The sequence below is a fragment of the Ursus maritimus genome, unplaced genomic scaffold (genome assembly GCF_017311325.1).
Source record: "Ursus maritimus isolate PB19 unplaced genomic scaffold, ASM1731132v1 scaffold_19, whole genome shotgun sequence".
NCBI lineage: Eukaryota > Metazoa > Chordata > Mammalia > Carnivora > Ursidae > Ursus > Ursus maritimus.
Window position 1 is genome coordinate 38,313,564 of NW_024424341.1, and position 8,832 is coordinate 38,322,395.

Sequence of the window (8,832 nt, forward strand, 5' to 3'; positions counted from 1 at the left end):
AAACCCCTTCTCTGGCTTCTCATCACTATTGGGATGAAGTCCAGGATCCTTTCCCCAGTGTTCGAGGCCCCACACGATCCTACTTCTGCCTGCTTCTCCACTTCCCTTCCCACCTGTCTCTGCACCCCCATCACCTGTAACCGCACCCCATTTAGTTTCAAAACCCCCACACTCCTTCACACCCAATGCCCTTTGCATTCCAGAAGGCTTCGTCTCCCCTTCCCCTGGCCAACCCCTTCCCACCTGTATCAGGTTACATCCTGCTTCCTGGGCAGAACACCGCTGATCCTTCATCTGTATTAGGTCCCTTCGACACAAGACTGGACACACTCATCAAATGCATCCTAATTTGGTTGGGGGCGGGTTATTGATTGATGGCTTTTGTGCTGAAAGCTGTAGGAGGACAGGGTCACTCTGTTGGGTGCTGGACAAGTGGCAGAATGCGAGTCCCCTCTGGCCACTAGGAGCTGAAGCACGAGCTGAGGGGACAAGTCTCCTCTCTGCTAATGCAATCTGCCAACCTGAGAACGTTTAATTTTTTTATTTTTAAAGATTTTATTTATTTATTTGTCAGAGAGAGAGAGCACAAGCAGGGGGATCAGCAGGCAGAGGGAGAAGCAGGAGCTTCTCCCCGCTTGAGCAAGGAGCCCGATGCGGGACTGGATCCCAGGACCCTGGGGATCAGGACCTGAGCCGAAGGCAGACGCTTAACTGACTGCGCCACCCAGGCATCCGGAGACAGCTTAATTTAAAGAGCATCCGTTGTACTTCTGCCCTGTTCTGTGTGATCTGAGCACTGTTACTCTCAACAGATTTGGAAATCACAAAATTTACTGTTTCACCGAAAGTCCTCACTGACGTTTGGTGTTGAAGAAAGTGCCATCAGAATCACACCTACTGTTCGTTAGCAATCCATCCACCTCCCCCCCTACACACCCCAAATAACAAAGGACCACATTTCCTACAGTTTGGAGAGAGCCATTGCCTTTGTTTTATTTTTTTTTTAAGTTTTATTTTAAGAATGACTTTCTAAGAGGCCTTTGAAGTAAAAAGTAGCCACCTTTGCTAACACTAAAGTTCTTGTGGATTTTCACCTCGGGGCGACAGCAATCAGGGACAGAGCAGAAAAGGACTTCAGAGATCATCCTGGATAGGAATAGGTCCAGAGGCTGACCAAAGTCCATACAGATACTCTGTGATGGAGCCAGGACCGCAGCCCATCCTCCATGCCCTTCCTCCTTTGTCTCCAGTCACCCTTCACTGGGAAATCCTACCCCAGCTTTCCAGTTTGGTTTCTAGAAACTCCCCTCGCTAACACTTTTGGCCCTTTTCTTTAAGTTGTCCCACGCCCAGCTCAGTGGTGGAGCCCGAGAGCCGCGGTTCAGACAACCAGCCCTTCACATTCATCTGTCCGACGTGATTGGCTTAGAACTAGACACGTGACCCAATTAGAGCCAGTGAGATGCAGACAGATCATGGGACTGCTGGTCTGAGGCTTGGGATCTGCCCGACGCTGCGCTGGAAGGTGGGTGCAGGTGCTGGAGCTGCTGCAGCCATCCTGGGAACAGAGCTGAGAGGGACAGGGCTCTCAGACCAGCGGGCTCCTGTCCACCTTGGTCTGAGAACGCTGTCCCAGGCTCCAGGCAGCCGGGTCTGCAGGCAGCAGCACTGCCATCCTCTTGGTGACGCATGTTGGTGAATTCCCTCTATCCCAGGTTCCTGCCACGTGCACAGAAAGCATCCTGATGGGTGCACTTCGCTGGCTTCCGTGCCCTATACCGATGCCTGCCTCCAGGACTGGGACGCAGCTGCAGCTCTCATGCAGTCACAAGCCGGCGAAAGGGTCTCCACTGAAAAGGCCAGAGCAGCCTGCGGCAGCCTGTGGTGGTCTCATTGCCCCCACGTAGCCCATGACAACAAGAAGTACCCTCAGCCACCAGTCTCTCTCAACTGGAGTGCTCTAGCATTTTGGGGGGTTGGGGGAGGGGAGCGGATTCCTCCTCGGGAGGTCCCATGTGCTACAGTGTGTTTAGCAATCTGCCGCTCCTGCCTCATCACGTGACAACCTTCAGTCCCCGCCCCATGCACGTTTACTGGGACCACTGGAAGGGGTGGGGGGGGCTGCATTCTCCCTCCCACCCTTGCCTCTAGTCCTGCCCTCATTTGTGGGGGGAGGAGAGTCGCCGGCCCAGGCTCACTCCATCCCATCACCGCCTTCTGAGGTCTCACTTCCGCTGCCCTTGGTGGGTCAAAGGAGGGCACAGACGCTTGTCTCCGTGGTGCCAGAGCCCCCGCCCCAAGGCTGTGAAGCAAAGAAGGCTTTCATTCTCCAGGCAACATCCGCCGACAGCACTGCCTGAGCGGCTGGTCCCCATCTCCTGCTGGAGGCTTTTCAACCACTTAACACGGGTTTTCAATTTCCACTGCTTATGCACATACATCTCCATCCCGGCGAATGGATTGCCACGGGAACTTTCCTCTCCAAAATCCTGATGGACGGCATTTTTACCCTGGAATGATCCCTAAGTTAAAGTGATATTCACCAATATTCATTATGTGGTAATGGCGTAGAGCCCCAGATCAAAAATTGATGGCGAGCACACTCTGCAACATTTTCCTCCTTGCATGCGTGCAGAGCAAATATATGACTCCATGTATATGTATGTGTGCACACACGCCGCATATCAGTATGTATGCCGTGCACGTGTGCATACGCGCGCGCACACACACACAGGCAGCCCGCGTCGCACCCTCTCCTTCGGACTCGGTCCAGTGGCATCACAGGCACCAACCATTCCAGGAACAGGCCTGGATGACAGGATTTCTCAACCAAGAGGTTGGCAGATATGAATTTAGAAGAAGAGAAGAGTCAGCGTCGCAGGGTGTTCTGTTTCTCCCACTCTACCCTCTACCACCGGCTAGGAGTTCGTTCATCAGCTCCACAGCTCCTTCAGACCCACGCGTGACCCTGGTGGAGAGCAAACCCGTCCTGCCGATGCTCACTCGCTCTCGGGGGAGGCAAGCAGGGAGGACGGCGTGGAGGGCTGGGCTTCAGCACCGGGGCTGTCAGCCAGAGCCCAAGGCGCTGTGGCCCTGACCCACAAAAGGGAGAACGGTGAGCCCCACAGACCCTCCCAGGCTCTATAACTCAAGAGCGCTTCTTGAAATAAAAAAAGACTCTTCACAAGTTATGACAAAAGTCCTTGCTCCTCATTCCCACAGGGAGCAAGAGAAGAGAGGGACCTCTCTTGCCATGGTTGAACCTCTCCTCTTTGTGTCCTGCCCTGCCTTGGGAACATTCCCTAGGAAATCGCTTTATTTTTTCCTTTCCTATCCTTAGGCTTCTAATCTGTTTTTATTTTCTCATCACTGTGCCCGGAAATGCCAGTGCAATGTTCAGTAGAAGTGGACTGGGAGTTGGGGATCAAGTCCTGCCTTTCTGATCATCTTTTAGCTATTAGAATTCGTCACACCTGTGGTCTAGCAGCAACCATGCTCCATGGTGAGAGCACAAGAACATTGTTGCCATGGTGGAAAACATTTGGTTCTCATTTTTCATATATATATATATGTAATATATGTATTTCCTTTTCTTCCTCCTTTTGACCCACAGGAAAGAGAGCCCTAAATCCCTACACCTTGCTACTTCATAAATCTTCTGTCCCTAATTATGCCTCTGGGGTCACTCTTGACCAGTCTTTCAGAGGAAATGCTACCTGGCCTTCCATGGTTTGGTTTATCACCTAGGTTGCTTTCTGCCAGGTCTGCTCCACCAGGAAAGGAGTGTCTTTAAAGACTTGAATTATTTACCAGGGCGATATAGGGTGTTGATATTCACAGCTGGGGGTTTTGCTTATATACGTGTGTGTGTGTGTGTGTGTGTGTGTGTGTATCTATATCTATCTATCTATCTATCTATCTATCTATCTATCACACTCATATTGTCCTCTTCCACTTCCTGAAATACTCCTGAACTAAGATTGTCCTCAACCCCAGAGCTCCTTGGGTGGGTGTGTCTGAGCACACATGGCACAGGGGGGTGGTCACAGAGGAATGGACATGAGCGGTGTGTCCCCACTAGCACCTGCAGTCACTAGAAGTTTCCCCAGCTGAATGCACACCCACCCTCTCCTCTACCCCCTAGTGTGCGTGGTCTAATTCCCTCAAGGGCAAAAGGAAGGCAGACCTTCACCATTTCCTATTCCAAAAGTGTTGAGGACAAAGTTGCTAAGTTCACAAGGAGGGAGAAGAGAAAAAAGGAGAGAAGCCTTAACCTCCGAGCAGAGAGGACCCATGAGGCAGGGTGGGGTAATGGCATGGCCTTGGGGCCAAAAGCCCTTATAAGGAGGGTCTCCCTGGTGGGGAGGGAGGATGGACAGAGCAGTTAGAATCTTAACCGGGTTGAGTTCAGACTGCAGGGCAGTCTCACACCCCAGCTCAGAGATTTTGAAACACACAGGTACAGGGGATAGAGAACCCACTCTCTGGGGTCCTGACTCCCTGACCAACTCCATCCCAGAAGCCCCAGCTGCAGCAAAAGTGTGTCCCACCCCATGTGCGGAGAGAGAAAACAAAGCTGAAACCCACAAAATCCGTCTCAAGGAGAATTTGTGGGCTCGTGGAAACATACCCCGACCCGAGTACCCATGTTCTCACATTTGAAACTGAGGGAGTTTGGCTAGAGTTGCCACATAAAATACAGGACATGCAGGTAAACCTGAATTTCAGATAAGCAACGAATAATTCTTTAGTATAAGTATGTGCCAAATATTTCATGGGACATGCAAATAAGAAGATTGTGTTTATTGTTGTATCTGAAATCCAATTTTAATGGATTTAATGCCGGATTTAAGTCAAGCAAAATTTCCAAGTTCTGGAAATTTCTGCCATCCTCCCCTTTCTGCCTCGCGGCTGTTGGTGAGGGGATGCACACAGGAGAAGAGAAGAGCTCCTGGATCAGTGCTGCCAGCTGTGGGGATAGCAAATACAGGGACACAACCAAGTGAGTTGAGATGTGTTAAAACACCCACTTCATCAGTACTGAAGGCTGATCCATTGAGCCTGGACACTACAACTTGCAGTCTGGACCATCCGCTGCCAGGGAGCACCCGGGAAACCCTAATTTACAGTTAAAAGAATAAAATTCTGTGTCATCTGTCTTGGTAACCCCAGAAACTGACACTTGTACCAAAAGGAGAAAAAAAAAGGCTAATACTCTGTGTGACAAATTGTATTCATATTTTTGTCTAAACCACTAATTATTTTACCTGTATGAAATTCCTCTATTATTTTCACTGCTGGAAAATCACAGGGTGGTAAGTGCTGCTCGTACCTGTCACAGACAAGGCGTAAACAATGCGATACAATAAAATCTCATATAGCATGGTGCACACAATAGTGGCTTGCCTGGCTCGCCAGTAAAACAACACATCAAAGAAAAAAACGTTAACCAAAGGTAGCCTGCAAGGAGAAATGTGGCAAGTGAGTTTGAAGACTGAATTACTAATATCCCTGGACAACAGACTTCACAGATAAGACAGAGTGGGAGGGAAAGGTCCTGGAGAGGGGGGCTGAAAATGAGCTGTCAGGATCTGACCAGAACGAGCTCTTCAACGCTCGTAGGATATGAAGCACAGTCCTGCACATCTGGTTAGCACTTTACAGTTTACAAAGTGTTCATCGGACCTTCCCCCAGCTCCAAACAATAGGACAAAAGCATGCAGTTCTCCGGGAACTAACTCTTGGAGACGGCTGTGATTTGTGATTGGACAAAGGGTACTGAGATTTAGGGCAGAGTTGGTGAATATATATAAAACAACGAACAAAAAAAATTGTAAATAGCTCATAGAGTACCCAGTCTGGTTAGAGGGACCCCCATTTATCAAATCACCATACCAATGAACGTCTAATTACTAACAGAGCTCAGGAGGAGGACTGGGCTCTGTGTAAGCCTGTGGCAGAAGAATTTGATCTAGCTGGAGGGCACTGTGAGAGGCTCCCCTTTGGGGGTGATGCTTAAACGGGGGGATAAAATGCCTTCCAGTCAAGTGCAAGGTCCAGGGCAGACAAAGTCTGGTGGCTCACATACAGAGTGAAACAAGAAGGCTGAGAGAGAGAGACGAAAAGATTGGGGCAAGATAGGGAGGGTCATCAGGGGCCAGACATTTGAAGGTCCCAAAGGCCATGCTAAGGTTTGAGAAGCCATGGGCTGATGTTAAGCAGGGAAGTAGCAGCTTCCCTTTTCAGAGTTCTTTGCAATGCTGCCTTCTCTACCTCACTGCCAAGATTTAGGCTCCAGCACCCCACCTTCCTTCCAGGTGTATAGGAGTTTCCTGGATCATCAAAAGTAGGTTTGTCATCAAGGGGTGAATCAGATGCGACTTTGCAAAGCCTCCATTGGAAGTGTGTCCCTCCTGTTGGCGGTCAGCAGGTTAAGTGGAAGAGAAGTCTTTGGTGGAGGCCAACCACAGCCATCTACTGGGAAGACAATTTAGGGAGTTCATCCTCAGGTGGCAGAGCTTTGGTCCTTGCTCAAGTGGAGGCCTCTTGGTCATCAGCCAGGAGTACAGGTCATGGAGGGGAGGCTGGGCTTTCTCTGATCCCTACTCCTTGGTCCCTGAAAGTTTGGTCCCTTTGTCCCAATCCCCAACCTCTCTCTTTCTCTTGTCATGGCCCCTTTATCTCCACCCATCCCTGCAATCTTGAGAATTCTTTCCAGTTTGGGATATGGGATATTTATAGGGATTCTTCCAAATCTGTTGTCCATGCATATAACTCCTTTTATCCCTCCTCAGCCTAATTTTGGGTTCTCAACAACTAGGTTTCTTTTTCTCTGTATTCTGCTGTGTGTGTCATTCTTTTCCTGAAGCACCGAGTGTGAAATGCATGGCTAAATGAGTTAAAGTCAGGGGGTAGAAAGAAACGTTATTCTATCACAACAAGACTTTCCATTTGCAATGACCATGCTGGACACATCATGGAAACTGGTAGCATAAGGGTAGATTGGTTGGTAGTTACTGCATGGCTCCGAAAGGAGACGGTGATTTGGACTGGGGTGATGGCACTGGACATGGAGAGTCCAGATTCCATATAGATTAGGAGGTAAGGCATTGAAATTTGGCAATATTTTGGATATGGAGAGCAGGGAGACGAAGGTGTCAAGGAGAACATAACTCTCCTTCAGAGCTGGATGGCATGGGGGTCCTTCACTGGAAGTGAGAAACTAGAGATGAGGGTCACATTTGAGAAGAAAACTTACAAGTTTTCTTTTGAACACAGAGAATTTGAGATGTATGAGAAGCGTTTAAATAAAGATGGAAACTGGCCAGAGATATGAACCCAGGGCTCAGCAGAGAGGTATTCACTTCAGATAAAAATGTGGAAGCTATAGGTATATATAACTAGTGGGAAAAACAATAAAGGAAATTGCCCAAGAAAAAAATGAGTAACGGTAGGAAATATCTTGGACAACTGTAATATTTCACAGTTAAATAGAAGAGATTGAAAAGGAGATTGTAGAGTGATAGGAAGAGAAGCAAGAGATTGTGCCATCACAGGATCCAAGGGAAGAGGTGGTTTCAATGAGGACGCGTTGATCACCAGTGACACTGCTAAAGGTCAAGGGAGCAAAGAATTTAAAACAGCCATTGGATTTAGGAACATGGAGATCATTGATGAACTAATGACACTTTTGGCAGAGGGATGAGGGCAGAAGCCAATGACGTGAACTTCATTGTGAATAGGGGGTGAAGAAAGAGGAACAAAGAGATCAGATGGCACAGATCATTCTTTACAAAAGTATAGCCCAAAATTATAGCCCATAATTTCCACCAGGATGGCTGTGACCAGGAAAATAGGAATAGGGTAGCAGCTGGAGGAAGATGTGGAGTACGGGAAAGTATGTTTATTTGCTTGCTTGCTTGCTTGCTTGCTTATTTTAGGATAGGAAATTGGAGTGTGTTCACAGCCAGTAGGAAGGCCCCTGTGGCAGAAAAAGTAGTTGTAAAGATAAGAAAAAGAAGAGAATTTATAAATAGTATTGGGTTCCTGTAAAGGTAGGAGCAGGGGGACCAAAAGGTTGGGGTGTGATGGAAAAGAGAATCCCCCTTGGAGAGGAGGAAGAGCACGCTGGGTCCAACAGTAAAGAAGGGAGGAAGGTGAGGATCTGCACAGGTGTAGGTGGCTTAGGGCTCGGTACTAGGATGTTTAGCCCCTGTATGATTTCTTCTACATTTTCAATAAAGCAGGAGGAGGTGCCATCTGCTAAGGGGGATAAGTCAAACATTTGAGTGGAGTAGGCATGTTTTGAAATAAATCTGTAAGAATGAGAAAGCAAATTAATCTGAGAAACCTAGCAAAAGAGCCTTTCGTGTTAGAAAGATGTAGGGTTGGTGATCATGGATTCAGAGTGGAAATAGAGAAGCTTGTGATCTAAAAGTGGGATGGTCATACTGGCCTCCATCTGCTCACCCAAAGCACAGAGACATGTGTCTATTCCTGACCCACGTAAACCTTAAGAGTCTAAATAAGATGACAATTTTGTAAGTGGTTACACATAGCTAGTTCTATCTCCCCAGCTAATATACATACTCTGAGAACACAATTTTTCTGTCACTTGTCTGGTCCCTTTTCTACTATCTTCCTATGGTCCTAGACAGAGAGCACATCAACGGCATTCAAACAAAAAGTGAGGTAACACTTGTGAAAGCATTGTGAAAACTCGGCAGTGTGCAAGACAAAACTGAGTATTGACATTATTATTGTATCAATAGGGAGGTCTAATGTGGAAGATGTTAACAATGTGCTTTTTGAGTGTCTTGATTTTTTTCAAAG